This window comes from Canis lupus, chromosome 17, assembly GCF_011100685.1.
Source record: "Canis lupus familiaris isolate Mischka breed German Shepherd chromosome 17, alternate assembly UU_Cfam_GSD_1.0, whole genome shotgun sequence".
In the NCBI taxonomy this organism is placed as follows: domain Eukaryota; kingdom Metazoa; phylum Chordata; class Mammalia; order Carnivora; family Canidae; genus Canis; species Canis lupus.
The window spans coordinates 16,642,643-16,668,707 of NC_049238.1; the positions used below are offsets into that span (position 1 = coordinate 16,642,643).

At 37.9% G+C, this 26,065-nt stretch overlaps 1 long non-coding RNA gene across 4 annotated transcripts in view; it reads left to right on the plus strand.

The window, feature by feature from the left end:
- Nucleotides 1–23,690, plus strand: part of LOC106559913 — a 372,001-nt gene extending 348,311 nt beyond the window's left edge. For 2 of the 4 annotated variants that reach the window (XR_005372174.1, XR_005372176.1), the window contains exons 8-10: nt 15,528–16,080; nt 20,091–20,261; nt 22,739–23,685. This is a non-coding gene — a long non-coding RNA (uncharacterized LOC106559913). Of the gene's footprint in view, nt 1–15,527; nt 16,081–20,090; nt 20,262–22,738 lie in introns of all 4 variants that reach the window. The other 2 variants (XR_005372178.1, XR_005372180.1) reach the window with 2 other exon arrangements.
- The last annotated feature ends 2,375 nt before the right edge of the window (nt 23,691–26,065 follow it).

The window sequence follows — 26,065 nt, forward strand, 5'->3', positions numbered from 1 at the left end:
ATCATGGCCCGTGAGCTGCCTCCTATTGCTTTCCTTGTGTTTTTGAAAGAAAGATCATTTGACCTCCTATAATCCAGTCCCTTCTCCTCAGCTATATTCACTTATCCTTGGACACAGGTTCTTTCTACACACAGGCTCTGAGAACACTTCATTCCCTTATCTGGGATGTTTAGTCACAGTCAGGAATGAGATAGCCCCAGAAACACATGCTGTGTCTATCACGTACCACATTGCTCTGAAGTTCTCCCTGCACATATCTGTCTCTTTCTCGTGGGTGGGGAATGTGGCCCATTCATCTCTGTGCATCTGTCACCCAGCACAGGGCATGACAAACATTAGGAGATTTAATAAGTGGTTGGATTTCATTGCTATGAACTAGCTAGGTAAAATATCGGATTAAGGTTCTGCCTTGCAGTCTCCTCCCTGCTAGTACTTCAGTCCTAGGTCTGGAAAAGTAATAATGAATTAAAGGCCCAACACCTGCTACTAAGGCCCAGCTAATTACAAGTCCCACCCTGATCAAGAATTCCCTGCTCTACCTGGTTCCATTATTAGCCCATCCCAAGGGTAAGATGGGAAGGCTAGATTCTGAGACCAAATATGGCAAGGAACATGTAGATGTTTATTTGGCTGCTGTTTGTCATCCAGCTCAAGCACCTTATATTCCTAGAGCTTTTTAAAGCCTTATTATCTACCTCACCTTTTCCTGTAAAATATAGCTAGGAAATAGGCTTCAGGCTTCCCCAAGTGCCTTGAGGCAGTGTTATGTAGAGGAGAGAAAAAGTCTTAGGACACAGAAGACCTAAAAGCCTCTGAATATTTGCCTCCATCCTTCCCCCAACTAGCTGAGCAAAAGATAAAGTCACTTCAAACTCTCTGGGCTTCAGTTTTTTCTTTTCTTTTTTTTCCCCCATTTTTATATTCAAGAGGCTGCATAGATTATTCTGATGATGACACTCTACAGTTCCTAGATTCTGTAAATCTTTGATTCTAGCTCTTCTTCTCAAAACATCAGTGTAATTAGGTTATTTGGATTTAAATGAGCCTATTCTTACCTATTCTGAGCAAATCCAATAGTGTCGATAATTGTCTTCTTTCAAAACTATGAAGCTAATATCTTCTCTAAGGCAAGGTTATTGGTATTTTACTGCCTCGAATACAGATTTATTAAGTGCTCCACCAAGGTACACCGTGATCACCCACACCCCAAAATAGCCATTATTTTGGTGTAAAAAAGAAAATTGAGCAATGCAAGTTTATGGTAGTTAAGCGGAAGAGAAGCCAGAACTTTTGCACACCCTTTGTAAAGTGTTTGTTTACATGCCAGTATCTGGAGTTACTCTTTTCATGTGGCTCCCAATCTCAAGCAGTATTTTTAATTCACAGAGTTAAATCCAGCTAAGTTTGGAATTTGTCGCAACATGTCACCAGAGGGACTATATATCTCTCTCTTTCAGAGGAGAAGCCAAGCACAGCAGTTCAATTAAACTAGCACTAAGTCCTGCACTCCAAAGACTGAAGGGCCTGAGGGAAAGGCGTCAAGGGGAGAGTTATATGCTCCTGTTCACCCCTTTTGGATAGAAAAATCATGGTGTTTGTGACCAGAAAATTGAAACAGAATGAGATCCAAAATGGCAGCCACTGCCTTCTTTTCTATTAACCTCCAGGCTGGAGTGCTCTATAGAAGGAAGAGTGACCAAGATTAATTACCTTTTGGATCTCAGTGCATTGTTTCACTAACGTAAGACGGCTTTCTGAAAAGTTTGTGATTCCCACCAAAAAAAAAAAAAATTGCCTAAGATTATAAAAGTCATTAGAATGGAGGCTTTTAGACTAGCCAAGCAAACCAGGTATCTGAAAAATAAAAACAAAAACAAAAATCTGCTTCTAGGATTTCAGAATAAATGAGAGATGAAATGGTAGAACTGCTATGATAATTATTGGCTCTCGAATTAATGGTAATAATTACCTTAGCAAATTGCCATGTTACTGTTCAGTGAACAAGTTCATAATTTAATCCTACATTGTTTATTTTTTTAAACCATTTTCTCTCTATGTGTATGTCTTGAGGCTAGAGCTTCTTGCTTTAGAATAATTTGTTCTTTAATCCTCGCTAACCTAAGCCCTTGTTGTGGATAATGAGAGTAAAATGGTTGAAGGAAAGTAATGAACATCAATCTTGTGTCCTGCACAAACAAATCTTGAACATCTCATCCAGAGACATCTGTCCCCACACTGTCGTGAGACAATGAATTGTGATCTTCAGGTCACATTCTAGACTTTTCTGAGCCCCGAGAAGATGGCTGACATGAAGTACAGCTGTTTCACTTCACTTTCTGTAAAACTCTAAGTGGCCTTTTTCTAAGCTCAAGCTATATAGCCTCCAGTTAGAGGAACTTTCCCTAACGTAAAAGTGGAATTATTGACTTTACTCTGCCCTGGACCTTTTCTGATTCTCTGTCTTCTTGTAGGAATCATTCCTTTAGCTTTGATATATGGTATCATTTTCCCAAAAGGCATCAAGACCTGCTTTTAAAAATTGTTATTGTGTTTTATTTGCAGTTCTTGTCATTGCTGTTTTGAGCATGTAATCTTTGGGGTATTTATTTAATCATCAGATCATTCAATAGAAATTCACCAGGCTTACATGAGGTGCCCAGTTTTGTGATCAAGAAATACATTAAAATGTATTCTACATGTATTAAAACCAAAATGGGCAAAAAAGATATATGGTTCAAACTGATAATTGTGAAGTGAAATAGCATAATCTCCAATGTGGGAAGAATTTCTATACATTGGGGAGGGTGAGGAAAAACCTGACATTGAGATGAAATTTAAATTTGTCTCAGTATAATTTATCGTGGCATAATCGATGAATACATAGAGGAGGGAAAAAGAGACACTATCCTAAATAATGAAAGACAAAAACCAGGAGAATTCTTATAAGAAAAATACTCCAATATTACTGATAATGCAGGAGTGGTACTAAATTTCAAAGCAGGGAGTGCAGAGAGGACTGTGTATATGAGTGGAAGTGCAAGATACTTAGGAAGGCATATAGCATCATACTTGACGCTAAATAGTTGTTGAATGAGTTATGTGTCAGGTAGTACGTGGACTGTTTGAATGCATGGGTTTTGGAGTCATTAAAGTTATACTTTAGGGTCCTTTCTTTGCTATTTTTTTTAAATGGTGGTTTTAATATTTTTTTTTTAATTTTTATTTATGATAGTTGCAGAGAGAGAGAGAGGCAGAGACACAGGCAGAGGGAGAAGCAGGCTCCATGCACTGGGAGCCCGATGTGGGATTTGATCCCGGGTCTCCGGGATAGCGCCCTGGGCCAAAGGCAGGCGCCAAACCGCTGCGCCACCCAGGGATCCCCTTTCTTTGCTATTGATGGGAACTTGAGCAAGTTACCCAACCCCTAAAATTCAACTTTCTCATCAGTAGGATCGGTGTGGTTCTTATAGTTGTATCAAGTAGGATTTTTGTGAGGTGGAAATGACCTAATGTATATACAATGCTTGGTAAGTTATGTGGACATTGTAACAAGTTACTAGTATTATAAATTTTGTAATATTGTTATTATACAGATACAAAAGGTTTTGTGAGTATATATATATTTGTGAGTATATTATATATATGTGTGTGTATATATATATATATAAAATGTTGGAGAAAGGTATATAAACATTAATATGGAAGTGAATATATGTGGATGTAGCACCAATAAGTAGAAGAGAAAAAGAGCTGATACCTCTTCACTTTGAAATGCTGAGGAGCCCTTTACTTAGCCAATGACACTGGCTTTGGGGAAGGACTTCTTGAAATTAAAATACTATTTTAATTTCCCAGTGCATCAACGTCCTGACTACCTGTTTGGCCAACAATTAACTATCTTGGAGCCAACTTTACTGAACTTATCCAGGTAGTTTTTCCAGGATGATAAGATCACGAATTAGGACATTATTTGTCTCAAAGCCATTTCAATTTCTCAAATGTGTCATAAAGAGTAACAGTCATTCTGACAAATGTCATTTTACCCACATTTGCTAGATAACCTTAGTTTTGCAGTTCCTTTAGACAGCTGTAAACTTCTTGTTCTGTAATTCCATACAAGTTTCTTATCTTTTTAACACAAGAGAACCCTCCACTGCAAATTAATTTAGGGAAATTGAAAGTCTTTTTTCTCTGTTCACCTGTTTGTAAATGATAAGGGCCATAAACAACAGTTTTAATAATTCGGTCCTTTGCCCAGGAGCAGCAGTTGATGATCCCAGCCATCATCTCATCCCACATGAGCTGATCCTCCATTTCAAGCCAACACTCACTTTCTGTGATGAAATGCAAGGGCTCATCCCAATTTAATACATGGCTTCCTTCATATGGAACATGCGAACCAGAATATCTGCTACAGTCCAGGGCTGTGAGGGTTCTTCTCTGCACCAGACTGCAAGGGAGGAAAATAAATGGGGAAAGATGTTGCACTTATTTATTAAAACGGTTTAGGTAATGCTTTTATTTTTTTTTTTTACTCCATTTCATGGAATAGCTATTGCTAGAGGGATGTGAGATGAAAAGGACAATGGGCAAAGGAACCAAGAACAATAGTACCAAAAGACTCTTTAGAGTCTAGGACAGATCGGATTTGAATGATGAAAGCAAACTGTAAGTTTGGCATGACGTTATTTAGAAAGGAGCAGGTGCTGTTTAGGAGACAAAAGACCTATTTCTTTATAAAAAAAAAATCAGGACCCAAATGAATCAGTATTTAAAGCACCCATTCAAACTCCCACACATAAAATTTTAATTGGAGGCTGGAAAGCTCTGGAAGCAATGCCTGGGTATTAATTCGTTTTATCTTTTATCATCTCTGTCTTGGGACCTTTAGGGCAGGTGTTATGGTACTTGCTGTGGCCTGTCCATGCTGGCTCAGCCACCTCTGCACCTTCCCCAGCCCTCAGCTATGACAGACCTGGCTGGTTTCTATATGGATCTTCTGGTAAGGGCTTATTAGAGCACATTTCACTCTTTGAGCTGAATTAAATAGTGCTTGATTTTCAGCTTAGGGAAAATAACATGTTAAAATGAGTTTATTTTTAAAAATAATGGCATAAGCCAGTTTTACATGGAACACCCTGGATAAATCCACAAGCACTCTCTGAACTCAGAAGCAGATGTCCTACCCTCTGGACCTACAGGAAATATCCACTAATTAAATTTAACTCTGATGTAAACAGCTATTTTCCAGTTTCTCTACTAAAGTTCCCTAAATCAAAATGTCTATCCTTGGAAAAATAAAAATAATTCCACTGAAGTTATGATTCTTCTAATTTTATTTAAAAAACTTCTGAAAAAAATCAACAAAATTTATATTAACAAAATAAAGAAGAATCATGTGATCATTTCAATAGATGCAAAAACTTTTTTTAAAGATTTATTTATTTATTTTAGAGAGAGAAAGAGCAAGAGGAGGGCCAGAGGGAGAAGGAGAGAAAAAAATCTCAAGCGGACTCCTCATTGATCATAGAGTCCAATGCAGGGCCTGATCCCAGGACTCTGAGATCATGTCTTGAGCTGAAATCAATAGTTGGAGGCTCAACCAACTGACCACCTAGCCACCCCAAAAATGTTTTTTTAATTTATTTAATTTAATTTATTTATTTTTAAAGAATTTATTTATTTATTCATGAGAGAGAGAGAGAGGCAGAGACACAGGCAGAGGGAGAAGCAGGCTCCATGCAGGGATCCCGACGTGGGACTGAATCCCAGGTCTTCAGGATCAGGCCCTGGGCTGAAGGCAGCACTATACTGCTGAGCCACCCGGGCTGCCCATTTTTTTTTTTTAAAGTTTAACATCCCTATTAATGATAAAAAAAAAAAATCAGACATGCCAGAAATAGAAGAGGAATTTCTGATTTGATAAAAAGGCATCTACCAAAGCCTATAGTTAGCATCATATATAGTGTGAAAGAGTGAATGTTTTTCTCCTAATATTAGGATCAAGCCAAAATTTTCTTCTTTCACTAATCCATTCAATGCTGAACTGGAAGCTCTAGCCAGTGTAATAAAGAAAGAAAAATAAAAACGTGCACCTACGAAAAACAAAATTATAAAATTATATCCATTCATAGAAGACATAAAAATGCCAAAAAATTGATAAAAACCTTCCTAGCACTAATACATGAGATTTACAAGGTCACAGCATACAAATATCACAAAAATCAATTGTAGTTTTCTATACTAACAATGAGCCATTGAAATTTAAATTAAAAAAAAAAGTCGTTTACAACAACACCAAAAAAAAAAAAAAAAATGAAGCAGGTATAAATCTAACAAAATATGTGTGAGATCCATATACTGAAAACCCCAAAACAATAATGAAAAATATGTTTTGACTAGTTGTGTGGCTCTGGGTAAAATCATAAACTTTTCCTTAACCTCAAAAACCTAAACTATTAAACAAAGTCCCCTGCAATTCTATGCAAACACACTGCTTTTGTGTAATATCAGTCAAAGCCTATAATAATACTTAACATTTATTTAGCACTTATTATATAGCTACTATAAACACTTACTATGCTAAGCTGTTAACATGCAATATCTAATTTAAAAATCACAATAACTCTATGAGGTTGATGTTATTATTATCCCCAAATTACAAATTAAGAAACTGAGGCTAAGAGAGATTATATAATTTGCCAAAAATCACACAGTTAGTGTCAGAACTAGGAATTGCTTCCATATGTCTCCAGCTGTATCTGCCAAGTTCTTACTGTACACCATTTGCATGGTGAGGTGGCTGGCAGGAGATGGAATAGGGCCCTTTAAAGCACATGCAGATGGTAGTGTGGCTTCTGCAACCTCAGGGATCATGGGACTTAAGGTTGATAGCATTCTTCCTCCTATTGGCATTCTTATTTGGGGCCATCATCAGCTTCTATGTTCTGTAATTTTGGGGTATATGTACCAGTGGGCCTTATTGTCAGGAGGAGATGTTATGGTTTTTAATGTGCCCCCTTTGTGTGGTCTTCATGGTCTCTTCTACATCAAGTCCTGACCTGCTGTTGAGCCCATATTTGCCAAATTTGCCTTCTTTTCAGACTTTTAAGGTTGGATGGAGCTTGAGTCTATCTCTCAGCAACTAACTCCAAGTCTGGAAGGCAGTACTGAGCCTGCCACTAGGATGGGAAGTAGTTGGATGGCTAGCCATCCTTTCCCTCAATCAACTCCAAGGCTGTATAAAGCCCCAGGTAATGGTGTGAGCCTCCTCCCCAGTAAATATGGTCCAGCCGATCCTCCAAAGCCCCATATTTACTGTCAGTGCTTGGTGTTTGCAGCCTATTTCCCAGTCTTGAAATGCAAAGTGCGTTGTATCTAGAAACTGACAAGTGAAGATTTTTATCCATTTGCTGTGTCTGGTGTGATAGCACAAGCAGTGTGTTTTATACTTAAAACACAAGCTGGTTTTATATAAAAATGCATGCAAGTTGTAAGCTCGAGCCTAGGGAAGCTAGTTGATGAATGCATCTTGGTAGGCAATTAAGAAAGGGACAAGATAATGCAGGGAAATTATATTTCTCTCGTTTTGCACAAGATTCAGTGTCGTTCTCTTCTAATATATCAGCTACTTCTATCCTCATGCCACATTGGAATTTTCCTTCTTGAAATTTATGGGTGCACATTGGCTATGTATCATTGCTTTTATTTAATTTCATGGCAAACACAAGCGCATCCACACTCCCCTCTAAGCTGCACCTTGCTGCAAACAACAAATCGAAGAAACATATGCCTTCACTTGGAGGATAAAACAGGGAATAAACATTGTTCCAAGGCAGGGGGTGGGGGTGGAGGGGGTAAGCTTCTCCAAATCCTTCTCTCTGGATCACACAAAGCTGACTCACAGCACACCAGGGCTTTCTGTGTTAACAGGGAGTCCACTGCAACTCTGGCCATTGAAGGATTGCTTAAAAAATGATTTCTGTAGTTATGCTAATATACACCAAATTCCCAGAAGACTAGATATGGCCTGGAAATTCAGCTACCTCTCAACTGCAGCGTATGTTTGTCTCTTTACAAGTAAATTCCAAACCCCCATTTTGCAGGGCTCTCATGAGACCCAGTTTGAGAGTGGATCTCAGTGCTTTTGTAATGTCTGTGGAAACACTCAGCCACATCCTCACTACGGGAAGGTGGCTGACAGCAGGGAAAGCATCCCTGCCTCAAATCCCTGTCAGTAGTCTCCCATGGTTTATGACATTCCTGTGATATTCCAAAGCGTTATGTCTGAGTTTTAAGGATTCACATTAGGACTGAACACACTTATTCTCTGAGGGTCAGAGCACAATATACTGCAAAGGTGTTAATAGGCAACAACAACAGCCAGCATTTATTAAGCACTTATTTTACACTAAAGCATTCTAAACATTTAATGTCTTTGATCACATTTAACCCACACAACAACCTTCTATGTTAGGTCCCCGTAATGCCTCCGTTACATATATAGTTGAAAAACTGAGACATGAAAAGATGCAGTCACTTATACGAAGTCATTAATCTTTTAAGTAGCTGACATAGGACTCCAGCCCCGGTCTTTCTGACTAACCTTTGTGATCAGTCATGGGACTGTACTACCCCTCCGGCAACTGTCACTTCCAAAGTGATAATTGGTGTCCCAAATTAGACTTCCGGCATCTGACAGGCTCAGAAGAAGTGAGATAACGAATGGCAAGTTCTGATGGGTAGAGGAAAGAGGAAATTGTATGTTAGCAGACCCTTTGTCTTAACACAATTTGAATATCTCATGTCTCAGCTACAAAATAATATATAAAGGATTTTAATCAGATAAGAGAATAAGAAACAGCAGTGTGCGCTGGGTGTACACTGGAGAAGGACACATGCTAGGCCATCATTGAGTTTAAGTCTTGTGTTTTCCAGCAGTTTCTAATCAGTCACATCTGAGCTAAGAGGAGATTTCACATCTGAGCAATAAGTGGGACCAGGGACGGGGGGGACCATGTCCCCCAGGGTATGGGGGAGTGGCACTGTTCTTAGACTAGGGGCAACATTCAAAATATTTAAAAGTGTATAGTATAGCACAGGGCCTAGCCACAGCTCAGATGGTGGCCCTCGTGTTGGAGAGAGGCCCTGAAGGTCTCCTGAGAGAAGCACTGAAAAATCATGGAGGAAGGGCTAGGGTGGCAGGGAGGTTGGAGCTTACATTGTGGTTATGTACACAACAGGATGGGAGATTCCTTATATTTTAGCCACCAGCGTGGGTACAGACCCCCTGAGTTTCAGCTCAGCTTGTACAGAAGGGAAGTGCCTGTATGTCAGAAGGTATAGTTCAAAAGCGCAGCAGGGACAGTTGTAGATCTTATATCTAGCCCTTGGCGGGGAGAGTTTTGCCAGGTCCAGATGAACACAGGATTCTCACTCCCCCTCTGTCATCCCTGGGTGTTGTTAGGACCTGCCTCTCCTTTCCCTCTCTCAGTTGTAAGAAGCTATAGCCTTCCCTGGGTCAGTCCTGGCAGAGGAAGCCAGGGCCAAAGCCAGCTCAGAGGCCCCAATGAAGCGTCAGGAGTTACTCTTCAGCCTTCATTCTGAGGTTTAGTGAGCCCTGGGCAGCCCCATCCCTCTCCTCACCCCTTTAGCCTTTCTTCACTCCTGCAAACCAGCTTGTTCTCCATGACTACACTTCCTGCCAGGCATTGGGCTTCCTCTCTGGGTCTGGGATGGGTCCTCAATCCAATTGTTCTATTGGGTCCTGCCCCTGTAAGAAAGGGTCCTCGCTGGCCTTACCCCAGTGATTCCTGGATCTCAACGATGGCAACAAAATTAGATCTTACATATACAAATTAAGCCACACGGTTCAAATCCTAGCTCCAGTCCTTTCTAGTTGGCTATCCTCAGGCAAGTTATTATTTTTTTTTCCTTATAGAAACCATAACACTCCACTTCCAGAATGCAGATGTGATTTGAGAAACAACGTTTTGTTTTCAGCATGTACCTATAAGAGTCACACATTAGTATGTAACTAATCCCTGAGAATCAACCACTCCAACATAGTATTGTGGGAAAAATAATTTATGAACAGTTATCTTGTTCCCTTGAACATTCATCTTTCTGTTAAAAGATGCGTGTCCCCCAAGATTCAGCCCATCCTCCCTGTTCCGGGTCTCCCTTCCAGCAACCCACCCTCAGTGCTGCCCCATGAGACACACCTCTCAAGGACTCCAAGCCTCTCTCGGTCTTGGTATACGGCACATAGATAATTCTCTCACCAAGTCATGAAGTCCTTTGAGATCAGGAACCGTGTCTTATCTTTTCTAATTTCTAATTTCCCAAATATCTCACATATTGGATGGTGCTCAGTGCAAATTGCGAAGATGAATGGATAAAAGAAAACAAATAATTATTTCAAAAATGCTCCTATTTGATCCATCTTTTCAATGGAGCAAAAATTAGCTTCACGTGATGAAAGAACCAAGAATCAGCTGAGGTGAAATGATTTGCTTAACGAGAGTCAAAGGGAGAAATATCAGCATGATTCTAGGCTGGAACCCAGGTCTCAAAAAGTCAGCACTATAGCCAGTGTCTCTCACCTCCCCATCCTTTACTCCTTTCAGTTATATTTTGCTACTAGATACATTGTCTGAAATTTGTGTTTTCTACTTCAATACACTTCACTGATGTGCAATATTATCTTGAGCCAGACATATAGGTCCTTGATGTCACAAAGTGGTAATTATTGCAACACAGAAAAAAAGAAGTGTGCAGTGTGTTTTTGGAGGCTCGCTCCCTGTTATTAATTCAGGTGCCGAAGGTTGTGACACTTGTCATCTGAAAGATAATTTTCCTCAGATTTAATAATCGCAGTTAAGTCTCAGATTTGATTTTAATTTCAGACCTTGATGTCATGAAGTATTAATTATCTCCATTACCTACTGATAATATTCCTGCAAACATGCACATGCTTGATTGGCAGGAATTTTTTATTAATTTACCAAGATGAACTAAATTAGAAAAGCCCATTTATCTGCACAATTCCACAGACGTATCTGCTATTTCAAATGGAACAAAATCCTACCCAACTCACAAATCCTAGTATAGAGGGTCAGATTGTGTGAGGGTGGCTGACTCTTGAAGAGATTGATTGACACATATTTCATTGTCTGATCTACCTGAGTTTGCTTTAAAATGAGTGAGAAAAACCTTTGGGACTAATTAAGATTCTTATAAGTAAAGTAATGAGAGAAATTTTCCATGTCTACTTGAAATTTTCTCCCTATTTCCATGCCTAGGGTTTTTCTTGGGGCCAGCACACTCACACCTCACTTAAGGAACCTCATTTATTTTCACGGTGCTTTAATCACGTAGAGAAAAAAAAAAAGCCTGATGATTGCTAATATTTTATGTTAAATGAATCGGTTTCTCTTAGCTACCTACCATACAGCCAAGCAGAAAGGAAAAACTACATCAGTGAAATGTCATGCCATCACTTGACAGGGTAGGAACCTTGGGATTTGAGGGAGCCAACCCTGCTTATCCCCTGTCCTTTGTCACTTACAAGAGTAACATAGTTTGACTTGGATAAATTCCTCCCTATAAAATGAATATTTATGAAATTAAGGAAGAACGATTTAGCTTTAGCTGGATTCTCCAACACAAGAATGTGATATGGATAGTTTCTTGACCCTCCTACTGAAGCATATCTTTGCCAAATGACTTTGTAAGAACAGTGCATTCTGGTTCTGCATCAGCAGAGAAAACTCTTTGCTTAGGCTTGGGAATAACAATGCAGAATAATAAAACAAAGAAATTCCAACACTGCCTTTTACTTATATAACCCCTCCCTAAGGAGTGCAGCTGCATCATATGCATACACATAAGCAAGCAACACAACCTTAGATAGTGTTCAGGGGGAAAAATAATTTAGTCCTGCTCTGTCATCTACAGGGCAGATTGGAGTTTGGGGGATAAAGTCCAGCTAGGGTAAAAATGCTGTCATAGAGAATCCCAAATCAATTTATAAGAGAGAATGATTGTTGTATGTGATTTGGAGCTAAGGCAAACATCTTTTTATTTTAAATATTTACCTTCCAAATTACTTCAGCTTCTGCTGTGATGAAAGTCCATATCCTTTTTGTCCAAAGGTAACCATCTGGATTTTCTGAAAAATAATATGTTATTAGAGTTGTTTTCAAGCACCTTTAAAGATATTTGAGAGGGAGTTGTTGGAAACAGGGCCCCTGACCCCTGAACATAGCCATGCTCTCCTTTCCTTCTCCTTTTCTCTTTCTCTTCCTCTCCTGGCCTGACTGCTGCCTGGGTCTATCAGCTATTGGCTGAGATCTATCTTGTACTTGGTGGTCAGCCCTCCAAAATAACATGTTGAGGCCATTCGTTTCCAGTCATGGTAAGGCACAAGTCCAATGCCGAAGAAACCCCAGAAAGTGAAACGGGCCAAAAATGGAAAGATCTAGAGAGGAGTTTACCATACAGAGATCTCACCTAGTACTTGGTTTTGTTGATTCCAGAAAGGATTAGATGGAGCTTTATAAAATGATAGAATTCTTTCTTACCTCTACAGACTGGGAGAGTCGAAGGTAAAGAGAGTATTAGGAAGGATTTATCTACATAGTTCACCAGGGAGGCAGCCTTTCTGCTTCTTTCCTCCTGGCCCATAAGGGTAATCATGAGTAAGAAACTTCTTGCCACTGGACTAGAACTTCCAGAAGTGAGTTCTATAAAGCCTTAAGTGTTAAGTTCAACTTTATGAGAAGTTAATAGAGATTATGAGCAAAAAAAATCTCATGTTTATATAAAATGCCAGGTAAAATAAAGTCAAATGTTTAATAATTGCAGAACTTCTCAGTGCAATTTTGTATTTAATGTATTTTGTTGTTGCTGTAAATATTCAAGGAGAGATATATATACTTTCCTAAACTGCTACAACTACAGATTACTTAAAAACTATTCAATACCAGTTGAGAAATGTTTCCCTGGACTTGACGTTAGTCCCATAAAATACAAGCATGATTTTATTCTTGGTTTAGGGATGTACTATATTTAAGATATCTTTATTCATTCAGTCATTACACTTATTTATATAACATAGATTGATGCAATTCTCAGTATTCAAAATAATGTAAAATAAAAGACTTAGTTTTTGTCCTTGCGAAGCTAGCAATCTCCCTGAAGAATCAATTTGTACACATAGAAGTCAAATTCAATGGATAATAAGAGCTGTGTTTCTTTCATCACCGGTAAGACTGGGCAAATGGAAAACCATGTTTTGACTCTCTATGAAGTTTGATTCTATTAGATACTTTGACCTAAATTGTTCTTTAAGTTTCTCTCTTCTCGACCGATCCCTTTTCTCTGAATTGGATCATCTTAGCTACTTCATAGCTCTGATATAGGCTTCCCTAAGATCTAGGAAGAGTCAGTTAATACTCAGGTAATTGAATTTGGTTTCCACTTTGAATCTATATTCAGCATTCGATTTCATATTAACAGTATCCCATCTTTAGCCCACGTATGATCCTCTGGAACAGTGCTGGTAGCTAGAAATATAATGTGAGCCATGTATATGATTTTAAACTTTATAGTAGCCATATTAAAAAATAAAACAAGTGAAATTAATTTTAATAATGCTATATTTAACCTAAAATAATAAAAATACTATAATTTTATCATATAATTCTGTACAAATTATTAGTATGGTATTTTACATTCTATTTATGTACAAAGCCTTAGAATCCAAAGTGTATTATAATTATGGCACATCTCAATTCAGACCAGCCACGTTTCAGGTACTCAATAGCCACACATGGCTAACGGCTGTCTTATTGGAGAGCACAACTTTTTAAAAATTTTAACTCCTGTATAGTTAACATACAGTGTTACGTTTCAGGTGTACAGTATAATGATTCAGCAATTCCATATATTACTCACTGACCAGCATGATGAGTGTACTCTTAATCCCCTTTACCTGTTTCACCCATCCTGCCACTCAGTGGTAACTCTGGTTACCAACCCTCTGGTAGCCATCACTGTTCTCTGTGCTTAAGAGTGTTTCATGAATTGTCTCCTTTTTTCTTTGTTCATTTTTTTAAGGGTGAGTGTGCAGAGGGAGATGGAGAGAGAGAATCTTTAGCAGGCTCCATGTCCAGAGTGGAGCCCAACACAGGGCTGGATCTCATGACCCTGAGATCATGACCTGAGACAAAATCCAGAGTTGGACACTTAACTGATTGAGCCACCCAGGCTGCCTGTTTGTTTTGTTTCCTAAATTCCATATATGAGTGAAATCTTATAGTATTTGTCTTTCTCTGAACTGACTTATTTCGCTTAGCATAGTATTCTCTAGATCCATCCACATTGTTGCAAATGGCAAGATTTCATTCTTTTTATGGCCAAATAATACTCCATTTTATATAAATATACCTTGACTTCTTTATCCATTCATCTATTAATGGAAACCTGAGCTGTTTTTGTAGTTTGGCTATGTTGCCAATAAACATAGGGGTGTATATATCTTTTTGAATTAGTGTTCTCATATTCCTTGGCTAAACACCCAGTGATAGAATTTTTGTATTACATGGTAATTCTATTTTTAACTTTTTGAGGAACCTCCATATTATTTTCCACAGCAGCTGCACCAGTGGCATTCCCAATAGTGCACAGGGGTTCTTTTTTCTCTACATCCTCCCCCAACACTTGTTATTTCTTGTGGTTTTTTTTTTTTATTTTAGCCATTCTGAAAGATATGAGATAATATCTCATGTGGTTTGATTTGAAATTCCCTGATAATGAGTGATGTTGAGCAGCTTTTCACATGTTTGTTGGACAACTGTATATCTTCTTTGGAAAAATGTCTGTTTATGTCTTCTGCCCATTTTTAATCAGATTGTTTGCATTTTGGGTGTTGAGTTGTATCAGTTGTTTATATATTTTGGATACTAACCCTATTGGATATGTCATTAACAAATATCTTCTCCCACTGAGTAGTTGTCTTTTAGTTTTGTTGATGGTTTCCTTTATTATGCATAAGCTTTTTATTTTGATGTAGTCTCAATAGTTTATGTTTTCTTTGATTTCTCTTCCCTCAAGAGTCATATCTGGAAAAATGTTGCTCTGGCCAAATGTCAGAGAAATTGCTGTCTGTGTTCTCTTCCAGCATTTTTATGGATTCAGGTCTCATATTTAGGTCCCTAATCCATTTGAGTTTATTTTTGTATATAACGTAAGAAAGTGGTCTGGTTTTATTCTTTTGCATATAACTGTCAAGTTTCCCAACACTATTTGTTGAAGAGATTATCTTTTTCCCATTGCATATTTTTGCCTATGTCAAAGATGAATTGACAGTGTAATTGTGGGTTTATTTCTGCATTATCTCTTCTGTTTCTCTGATTTATATGTCTGTTTCTGTGCCAGTGCCATAATGTTTTGATTACTACAGCTTTGTTAGATATTTTGAAATCTGAGGTTGTGATACTCCCACTTTTGTTCTTCTTTTTCAGGGTTCCTTTGACTATATGGAGTTGGACAGCACAACTTTAGGACAATGGTCATCAAAGTTGGTACCTGGATTAGCAGCACAGGAACCACCTGGAAATTTTTTATAAATACAAATTATTGGTTTCCAACCTAGGCCTACTAGATAAGAAACTTTGGGAATGGGTTCCAGCAATCTCTGTTTTAATGAGCCTCTTAAGGAACTCTGATTGCTTATGAAAATTTGAAAACCACTGCTCTATAAATCAAGGAAAAACCATTGTGGGTAGAGTACTAATGGAATAATTTATGCAGAAGAATCATCCTCATAGTGTGATGCTCACTGTATATATTTCACCAAAGGAAGTGAACATTGGAAGTTTTCCCACCCATAACTTTTTAAACATTGGTACTTACAATATTGGTCTCTATTTAGAGCAAGAAGTAAGCCCAACTCAAGAGCAAGGACCATGTTGGGCTTTTGTGAAGTGAAAGAAATTAAACTGGACAAGGCCAAGATGTGGAAGGCTGGGCTTGCCAGGATAAAGCATTTGGATTTTCTGCTGCAGAAAGAATATGGTACTATTTCTGTTGTAGGCAATGGTTTTTATTCTCTGCCACTAACTTCCTCAAAGGGGCAAATTCTCTCCTGGGAAATGCAAATAGTTTTGTTTTCTTAGGAATAATTGTTTATTTTGAATAATATATACTATGCATAAGTAGTAAGTGGAGAAATAGTGCACAAACATACCTTCTTTCATTTGCCTCCTATTTAGGCACTAGAAAAGTGATTATGGGTTGGATAAGCCACCTCCCCAACAGAAGTCCTGTTCATTAGACTCTGTATTATCACATTAGCATTGTGACCACATAATCTTTCTGCTGGGCTTGGGAATGGCAGGCTTCAACCTGCTACCTTGTTCACTAAATAGAATCAGCAGATAATTTCACGGTAGTATAGACAGCATGAAAATCCTGGTCAGGATTCATAAATCCTGCTTTGAATTTGGAGAGCGTATATGCAGGCTCCCCTGTCAGCCCTGTTCAACAGGGAGCTCCAGAGTCCCTCCAGGAATGGGAGATGGAATTTGGGGAATAGAAATGCATTTCTAGTCTCACTACATAGTCCCAGAGGAGAGTCTAAAGGGGATTTGGGCCAGATAACTGGGGAGAGAGTCATTAATCATAATCTGTAGTCACCAAATGGAGAAAAAGCAAGTCATATCACAGGGTAAAAAATTTCTCTGCTCAGGATCACTGGATTCTTACTGAATAAACGTTCACTGAACAGGTACCTCAGTCAAAGAGGAAGCTAAGTTCACCCTCTCCCCCACATTTATTTATCCCTATTCTCAATTAAAATACTCATTATACATGGGGTCCCTGGGTGGTGCAGCGGTTTAGCGCCTGCCTTTGGACCAGGGCGCGATCCTGGAGACCCGGGATCGAATCCCACGTCAGGCTCCTGGCATGGAGCCTGCTTCTCCCTCTGCCTATGTCTCTGCCTCTCTCTCTCTCTCTGTGTGACTACCATAAATAAAAAATAAAATAAAATAAAATAAAATAAAATACTCATTATACAGGGAGTACCCCAGAGCACTGAACCTGGAAAGGAAAGAGGAGTGAAGGGAATGGGAACCAGCTGGAATGAGACACCTGTGAGAAGGAAGAAATCTAATGCTGACTGAGCTCCTGAAGTGTGCATGGCTCACTTAAATCCATTTTGGATCTTCAAATCTGTACAATTTTCATTACATAGGATGTTTAATGCATGCTTAAAAATAATAATTTTAATGAAAGCTTCCTAGCCCATCACACACACACACACACACACACGCACACACACACACAGAAAGCTATAGGTTTGCCACCTACATTGATACACCAGGCACAGTTTCCTGGTTATTTTCTTGGACCTAATGGTTTATTAAGCCTATGTGAGTCAGTTTTGCTGCAGAATATCTTCAATGACTGGACAGAGTGGTCACAGAAGGGTCATCTTCATATGGCAGTGTGTGGGGCCTGCACTATTCTGTGTGTTCATACTTAGTCAAGCACAGCCACTAAACTTTGCAGTCTAATCAGCCTAACAGGTGAGGTTCCCGAATCTGGAAAAAACTTCTATTAGAAAAAGTAATGGGTGATTGGTGGGTTTGATTAATGTGAAAAATAAGTATTAAAGGAGTTAAGGATGAACAGACTGCCATCATATCCTTACCTTAGCAAAATCTATGAGCTCTGAGATACTGCTTCTGGACATAGTAGAGAGACCACTAATAGGGAAATAATTCTTTTTTTTTCCTTTTTTGACTATTTTAGGCTTATTCAGGATAGCTCATAGAAACAAGCTTCAAAGTTTAGAGTGAATAAATCCATAGTTATTTGTCCAGGCTACTAAATCCAGGACCATACAACTACATGTACTAATTTCTCAATTGTATAATTTTGGAGATGGTGTTTTGTGTATGGAAAATGAGTCCGAGTTCACCTACAACTTCTTTGGTGAAAACTCCAAGAATATTAACATAGCTTCTAAGATAACTTATACACACACTGTCAGGCTGCCATAACAAATATCATAGACTAGAGGGCTTAAACAACAGAAATTTATTTTCTCACAGTTCTGGAGGCAGATTCAAAGATCAGAGTGCCAGCCTGTTGGTTTCTGGTGAGAGCTCTCTTCTTGGTTTGTGTATGGCTGCCTTCTCACTGTGTCCTCAGATGGCCTTCCCTCTGTGCATGTGTGCTGGGGGAGAGGGCTTTCTGGTGTATTTACCTATAAGGATGCCAATCCTACAGGATCAAGCCACTCTTGTGACCTCTTTTAACCTTAATTCTTTTTTTTTCAATCAAAAACAATTTCAGAGGATTTCTTTAAGAAAATTTAAATAACATTTATATATATTTAAGGAGTACAATATGATGTTTTGACATACAGCATGATGACTATACTTAATACCATATTGTATATTGGAAACTTGCTAAGAGAGTAGATTTCAGGTGCTCTCACCGCATACACACACACACACAATGATAACTACTTCCTTAGAGATTCCATCTCCAAATACAGACAAATTAGGGGTTAGGGTTTCAACATGTGAATTGGGGGCGGGGGAGGTGCAAACACGTAGTCAATAAGAGTTTATCTAAGTGTTAGGAAGGAGCAAGCACCACTGGCAGATTTTAAGGTTAAGCTATTACTTGAAGTGAAGATCATAAACATTTGTCTAGTGCCTTCCTTTATCTGAGGACAGAGTAGAAGCAGGTGAGATTGGCCAACTACAGGAAGTGATTTCTGGTAGGAAATGCTTGCACCTGACCATAGAGTAGAGGCTGAGACAGACTGAATTCCGAGTTTCTATCCACCTTGTCTTGGGATCATACTATTATTGATCATATAAACCTTTCTAGGAGAAGCATCATTAAGTCCAAGCAAGCTTGCAAAACTCTAATCATCAGGGAATGGATTAAAGCCAACAGATGAAAATTAAGAGACAGCATTATCATTCTTAGAGATTCTTGGATAAATTACAAAATTCAATTTAGAGGGACCCAGGTCCCAATTGTCATATGCCTAATGGATATTGAATACTCATTTTTGTGGTAGAGAAACCTTCACCTGGCCTCCAGGGGACGGAGTGACTCACACATGTCCAAATGGGGTTGCTCAGTTCACAGTCATCTGCATTCAGCTGCCTGGATCTGCACAGGTGATGTGCCTCATTTACATAGCAAAGGGAAGCAGTGAGGGTCTCTATAGAAGACAGGTGTTGTTGCCCAGGTCTGAGTGCAACAGACAAGAAAGTGATATGGCTAGTGATGAGAAATGATGAATTCCAGAGGGAAAAAAATGCATTTATTTGAAAGATGCTCACTTTCTGCAGAAAGGTTAGTTTAAACATCTGAGTTAATGTACTGTAAACTGTTAAACTATTTCCTAAACAAAGGGAGTGCATAAATGGCATATTGATTGTTTTTGGTTGGTGCATTGTGTATTTTGGGTTACAGCTTGTTTGTAACTGAAAGCAAACAGTAGTGATGTGATGGATTTGCCTATGTGTGAAATGGATCTTCAACAAGGGAATCACAAAACGTTTACACTTCTAGACAAGAGCACTCCCAACACAGCGCAGCCTGCCTTTCCAATTTCATCCAACTGTGATGGAAGGAAGAAAAAATTCCATAACATCAATGTGCACTTAATTGTCAGAGGGAAATAAAATTACAAAGTTTAGTAATACCATAAAAATCTGTGCTGTTATGCAAGAACCTAAAATTACATGCTCTCTAAAGGAAAGTCATTATACTACAGGGACTCACAAAAGCTTTCCAAACAGAGCTGCATAATCTCACAGTTAAGAGAAGTTACTTCTGGTTGAAAGAGACAAACAAAACAAAACAAAAAAAGCAATCATTGTCAGGTTGTAAGGATGGACAGATTCAAGGTGACTTGGGGTCATTCTTCTGTTTTGAGTCCATAGAGTTAGGGGTGCAAAGGTGAGGATAAATTGTTTTATAAGTATAAATTTAAACCATGTCCTATTATTTGATTTGAACTCTAATTAGCACATTCTCTTTTATTCCAATAGGTGGTTCAATCTTCTGTTTAAAAAAAGCAATTGGAGTCTCTTAAACATGACCATAATTTAGAAAAAAGAAAAAAAAAGAGAGAGAGAGGAACGACATGGATAATTAGCTCATATAATTTGGATGATTTTCCTAAATGTAGGAGAGTGTATCTTCTCAGTGAAGGAAGACAGGTGAAGGAAAGGGCACTGGGTTTTGTAAATGGTTCCTGGAATTGGGATTTATAAGTTGAGCTTTGTTTTGTTCCATATATGGTGACTAAAGCAGGAAGATGTAAGATGACTTATGTGGGGGCTCTGGGATAGGGACAAGTAAATGTGATTTCAAGTCACTGCTTTAGGTTTATCTTCTCCCTGCATGTCCAAGATGGTTCTTCACTGTTGGATGAAGAACCATCCAACAGTGGATGACTTATAAGAAACAGCACAGTGAGCTGAGCTCTGAAATTTACAGAGGTCCAGGCACTATTGCTCTAAGGCAGCCTGAGACCCCAACATCAATAACTGGAGTTCTTTTTTGATTTTATTTTTTTAAGTTTTTTTTTTAAAGATTTTATTTATTTATTTATTTATTTATTTATTTATTTATTTATTTATTTATTTATTTATTTAGAGGCAGAGACATAGGCAAAGGGAGAAGCAGGTTCCATGCAGGAAGCCTGACGTGGGACTTGATCCTGGGTCTCCAGGATCAGGCCCTAGACTGAAGGCGGCGCTAAACCACTGAGCCACCTGGGCTGCCCCTTTGTTTAAGGCTTTTGTTTTTTGTTTTTTGTTTTTTGTATATTTTTTAAATTGGAGTTCGATTTGCCAACATATAGCATAATATCCAGTGCTCATCCCATCAAGTGCCCACCTCAGTGACCATCACCCAGTCACCCCAACCCCTCACCCACCTCCCCTTCCACTACCCCTTGTTCATTTCCCAGAGTTAGGAGTCTCTCATGTTCTGTCACCTTCACTGATTTTTCCCACTCATTTTTTAAGTTTTTACTTAAATTCCAGTTAGTTGGGGCACCTGAGTGGCTCAGTTGGTTAAGTGACTGCCTTCAGCTCAGGTCATGATCTCAGGGTCGTGAGATAGAGCCTCACATCTGCTTCTTCCTCTCCCTCTGCCTGCCACTCTGCTTGTGTTACCTCTTTCTGTCAAACGAATAAATAAAATCTTTAAAAATAAATAAATAAATAAATAAATAAATAAATAAATAAATAAATTCCAGTTAGTTAACATACAGTGTAATATTAGCTTCAGGTATACAACTGAGTGATTCAATATTAAATATAACACATGTAACATCACAATAAGTGCACTCCTTAACCCCATTATCTATTTAACCCATCCACTACCCTCCTCCTCTCTGGTAACCATCAGTTATCCATAGTTAAGAGTATGTTTCTTGATCTGCCTCTCTCTCTTCTTTTCCCTATCCTTGTTTATTTTCTTTCTTAAATTCCACCTGTGAGTGAAATCATATGGTATTTATCTTTCTCTGACATTTTGCTTAACCTATTACTTTGTAGCTCCATCCACATCATTGCAAATGGCAAGATTCCATTATTTTTTTATGGCTGAGGAATATTCTCCATTGTATATATACACCACATCTTCTTTTTTAAAAGATTTTATTTATTTATTCATGAGAGATACAGAGTGAGAGAGAGACAGAGAGAGAGAGAGAGAGGCAGAGACACAGGCAGAGGGAGAAGCAGGCTCCACGCAGGGAGCCTGACATGGGACTCCATCATGGGGTCTCCAGGATCATGCCATGGGCTGAAGGCGGCGCTAAACCGCTGAGCCACCCAGGCGGCCCTACACCGCATCTTCTTAATCCATTCGTCAGTTGATAGACGTTTGGGCTCTTTCCATGGTTTGCCTATTGTAGATAATGCTATAAAAACCAGGATGCATATATCCCTCCAAATTAGTATTTTTGTATTCTTTAGGTAAATTCCTAGTAATGCAACTGCTGTATCTCAGGGTAGTTCTATTTTTAACGTTTTGAGGAACCTCCACACTGTTCTCCAGAGTGACTATACCAGTTTGCATTCCCACCAACAGCAGAAAAGGAATCCCCTTTCTCCACAACCTTGCCAACACTTGTTGTTTTTTATGTTGTTAATTTTAGCCATTCTGACAGATATGAGGTGATATCTCATTGTAGTTTTGATTTGCATTTCCCTGATGATCACTGATGTTGAGCATCTTTTCATGTGTCTGTTAGCCATCTGTATCTCCTTTGGAGAAATGTCTGTTCAAGTCTTCTGCCCATTTTGAAAGTGGATTTTTTTTTTTTTTGGATGTTGAGTTTTATAAGTGCTTTACATATTTTGGATACTATCCCACTCTGGTCAAAACTCCTCAATCAGTGCAAAAGTATTGCTCCACTCACCCACCCCAATGCACTGCCAAGTCTTTGAATTTTTCCTTTATTTTTCCTAATAATATGGTTAAGTGGAAAAGGAAATGACTGGACTCAGACTACTCCACATCCTGGGATTGACTCTACTGGATATCTATGTGATCCCAAGAGCAGTTTTGAACATATGAACCTCAGTTATCCTCTTTGTACATTGGGGATATTAATACCTATGTCATATTTTATTATAATTGAATGGAAAACGCATGTTTTTTTTTTTTTTCCTTTTTTTAGGCAGCAGATTTTGCTTTATTGGCAATGAGAAATTACCAGAAGAATGAGACTCCGTTCTGACAAAAGTGAATAAAAACAAGAGGATACTAAATATCAACAGCCCTGCCATTTAGAAGTCAGGCAAATGTGAAATCAGAAGCAGTTGCCAGATTTAGTATATGTAATATTTGGGACATACTTATAGTAAAAAAAGAAGTTTTTTATCTCAAATTCAAATTTAACTAGATGTCTTATATTTTATCTGACAAAACTGATCACAAAGTATCATGGATATGGCAAAAAATAATTTATGCCTGGGTGAAGATCACCGTGCAGTGCTAATCCACAGAAATTGCTGGGTGATTATTACTGAGTTGGAAAGGCATTAGATGAGGAGATACTTCCTGAACTTCTTTTAAGAATCAAGTTTAACTGATCATCATGATATATTAGCATTTAGTAATCGAAAATTGATAATTGCTAACAGATCAGAATTATCATATTATGTTTAATTGGAAACTAATTTGCAATAAGAGATTATTGTTAATTTGTTATATCCAGTTAGATGACATATATTGGTTTATCTGGAGTCCATTGTTTGTGGCTTAGGAAGGGAGAACCCACCGTATTCAGGGTTTACTCTCAGGAAATAAAGCATGAGGTTCAGCCACTCATATCTAGGACATTACTGGGCAGCACTGGAGAGTAAAGTGTCCCAGGAAGAAGGGTTCTGAGGTCCTCAAGATATTCTGGGCATCTGGGATAGCCATGGAATGAATTAGGTAAGGCCTATCTCTACCTTCCTCCTGTAGAGAGTGGGATTTTTGTCTTTTCTCTTGTTGTTATTTCTAGATTTAAATTAAAGCACACTCTGAATGCCAGCTGAGATCACCTAGGATGGACAGATATTGAGAATTATGCAATTATTGTGTTTCTGCTAGCATGTCTCCCATCTGAGATTGCACGCTCATTGGATACTAGTGTTAGCACTAAAGGAGCCTGGGTTTCTTTTGGACGTTGCATTGCCATCTCTGGTACACAAGTGTACACATCTTTCCTAATAGGTGCTAGTCATTAAAAATATTGTTTTTCCCTTATTTATGATGTATAATAGTATATCATAATTTCATTTGCATGTCTCTACTTTCTAGTGAGTCTGACAGTTTCTTCTTGCACTTATTAGTAAATTTTGCTTTCTTCTATTACCTATTAATATTTTTGCTCACATTTATTTTGATGTCCTGACTTTATAGGTACTGTTTTATGCCTTGTCCCTACTATTATATTTCTGTGTTATTTGTATTAAGGGTGTCCTTCAATGAACAGAAGTTCATTTATCCATACTTTCCATGTTTCTATTTATTTTGCCTTATGTATCCATTTCTGAGAGAAGTGTAATAAAATCTCTAGCAACAATTGATAATTTATTTATTTCTCTCTGTAGTTTTTCCCATTTTGGCTTTATATATTTTGTGATTTTATTGTTGTAGTGATAGCTCTTTATGATGGTTTTATGATCTTGTTCAATTGCACTTTTTGCTAATATAATGATCCCCTTTCATCTCTTGTGATTTTCTTTGTTTGCAACTATATTTTGTTAGATATTGAAAATACTCCCCCCGATTTCTTTTGGTTAATATTTGTATGACATATCCCTCACCTATTTTTTACTTTCAACTCTTATTTTATTTCCAAATATTTTAGGTGATATATTGTTGGAACTTTTTCTGTTTTCAGTCTGAATTATTCTCTTTTATTAGTGAGTTTAGTCTTATTTTCATAATTATATGGGGAATTGTTTCTGTGATCTTATTTAATATTTTCCCTTTAATGTCCTTTCTTTTTGTTTACTTTGGTCAACATTTGTCATGTTAGATTTTCTTCTGCTGGTTTTGAAATTGAAGGTGCTTCTTTGTTTTTATATTCCTTATCTTTCAATAAAGAATCCTTATGTTTGTATCCATATTTATTTGTAAAATTAATTATTATCTGCATCTTTCCCCCAAACAAATGAAATTATGGCATTCTTAGTATGTTTTGGTCTTTTCTCCCGCTTTATCTCCCTCTTCATTTTCGTTCTAAGTTTACAGAGTACTGCTTTCCTCTTTTATCTTTAAGAGATAAACTATAATCTGTGCTAAAATAGTTAATCATCCTTACTTCTCATATGGGTTGCAGAATTCCCTGGATATATATATTTTTTCTTATTTGAATGCTTCTTCCAAGAGTGTTTTCCAAAGAAATTTTTTGTATGTTGAATCTTCTGAGACCAATGTGCCTGACGATATTTTTTTCACCCTCATACTTTAATTGTAATTTTGCTAAACAAAGAATTCTAAGATCTGATGTCAGTCTCATTCAGTTTCATTATAGGGAACCTACATTTTTTCCGGATAGTGTCCATGTTTGTTGGGTGCTTTTAATATGTACAGGTATGGATATCTCCTTACCTATCCCATTTGGCACAGTATGGACCCTTCCATCCTGAGGTTTCTTATTAAGGTTTTAATTCTAGGAGATTTATTTTCAAACTTTTTACAAATATCTTCTTCCTCCTGTTTCTTATTTTTTGTTCTTCCAAAACAATTATAGCTATTGGCACTCCTGCTTCTAACCTCTGTATTCCCTATCTTTTCCCTTATATTTTCTATTTCTTTTTTTCCTCTTTTGGTGTCATCTGGGAGGGTTCCTCAGTTTGATCTTTCAGCTTGCTCATTCACTCTTCAGTGTACTCATACTAATTAGACCATTTAAAAACTTGTAGCTTCTATATCCTGCCAACTTAATATTTCCAATTTTTTATGACTTCTTGCCCCTGCTCTATATTATCAGTATACACCCTCTTATCTTAGAGAATATTTAGTGTGCTTATTTTGTATTTGTAGGCCATCTATTTCAATAATTCTGTTTTATGTAGTGTATGCTGTTTGGTTTGTAGTCTTTCTTATACAGTATTGTACTCTGTAGGTACAAAAATTGAAATTTTGGCATGCCAGTTCATGTTTTCCTGAATTTTATCTTTTATGGTAATGGACAGGCTCAAAGTTGAACCTACCTTGGCAGTCTAAGAGGAGAAAGACATACAAGGTGGAAAACCCTAGGCACCTGTGGTAGACACACCTTTAAGTTACTTACTATAGATCATGTCCTTGTATAATCCCCTCCTCTTCAGTGCCAGCAGTGCCTGTGACTTGCTTCTAAGCAATAGATCTTGGTAAACATGATGTAATGTTTTCTCATGATTGTTTTGTTATATATGACTTCACCTTTGTAGATGGGAGGGAGACATATTCTTGCTGGCCTTGGAGAAGAAAGTGGATATGTTGTGACTTGCCTGTGGAAAAAGTC